Source organism: Acartia tonsa, chromosome 15 (assembly GCF_053477335.1).
Source record: "Acartia tonsa isolate MP-2025a chromosome 15, ASM5347733v1, whole genome shotgun sequence".
Lineage (NCBI taxonomy): Eukaryota > Metazoa > Arthropoda > Copepoda > Calanoida > Acartiidae > Acartia > Acartia tonsa.
Genome location: NC_137274.1, coordinates 3,412,514 through 3,414,146, shown reverse-complemented (window position 1 = coordinate 3,414,146; position 1,633 = coordinate 3,412,514).

Here is a 1,633-nt window from a genome sequence, read left to right as displayed (position 1 = left end):
ACAATTATTAGATAGAAAGATAGATAGATGAACAGAGAGATTGATTGATATATATAGATATAGATTAATAGATTTATATAATTTATTTTGTAATTTAAATTATGTCATGAAAAATCCTCCAATGTCTTTTGTAAAAATCTTTGAAACTTTTGATTTTTGATTTTTTTATTAGTATCAAAATGTTACTGAAGATTATTATCAGGAAGCATAGGGTAATATTTATATTTATATAGATAGATAAATAGTTAGTTAGATAGATAGATTTATAGATAAATAGTTGGTTAGATAGATATATATGTAGATTAATAGATAGATGGATAGTTAAAGGATATAAAAATAAAACCAATAATAATGTTATAAAAACATTCATAAATTTTCATAGTTTAAAAATTAATACAGTTGACAATAAGAGTTCTAAAACATCAATCGTTACTATTATTAGATAGATATTTAGAATAATTGATATACAGATAGATTGATAGATTAATTTAATTATATTAAAAAAATTAAATTTGTAATTTAAATTATTTCATGAAAAATCCTTCAATGTTATTTTTGTAAAAATCTTTGAAACTTTTGATTTTATTGTCAGTATCAAAATGGGACGGGAGAAAGTCGCTCAAAAATGAGCCACGTGACGTCATTAATAGGGGGGATTATCCATCTCAATTTTTCAGGGGGTTTCTTTCCCATTTTTCCTCGGCTCATCTTCCTCATTTTTATGACGTCACATGGCTGCTTTTTGAGCGACTTTTTCCCCGTACATCAAAATGTTATTTATAACTAAGAGTTTCATTACGAATATTTATAGTTGGATAGTAATATTTATAGTTGGATAGATAAATAGTAAGATAGATAGATAGATAGAAAAATAAATAGTTAGATAATTAGATAGATAAATATTTAGATAGATAGATAGATAGATAAATAGATAAATAGATAGATATATATACATATTTATAGATAGGTTGCTAGATAGATAAATAAATAGATAGATAGATATATAGATAGATATATAGATAGATAGATAGATAGATAGATAGATAGATAGATAGATAGATAGATAGATAGATAGATAGATAGATAGATAGATAGATAGATAGATAGATAGATAGATATATAGCTAGATCGATAGATTGTTAGATAGATAGATTAATGTATAAATAGATAGTTAGATAGATAGATTTATTTATAGATAGTTTGCTAGATAGATAGATAGATTAATAGATAGATAGATGGATGGACAGACAGACAGATGGATATATAGTTAGATAGATATATAGATAGATGGATAGATAGACAGATATATAGTTTAAGGATATCAAAATAAAACCAATAATAATCATATATTTTAATGGCTTAAGGCAGCAGGGAAAAGGGAATGTGATTCTGACAAACAATTCTAAAGGAAAATTTTCCCACAACCCCCCTTCTCTTTTTTCTCCCCCCTTTACTTACGTGAAAAAAACGTGCGTAAATACAATATATTGTTTAAGGACATACTGACAATGTTTAGGACTTGATTATAGAAATGCTTCGCTTATAACATTGAACTTTGTTGTCCTAGGAATCAGTATTTAAAAAATCAGACCAATCGGACTATATTATCACATAAAAATTTGTTGTTAAAAAG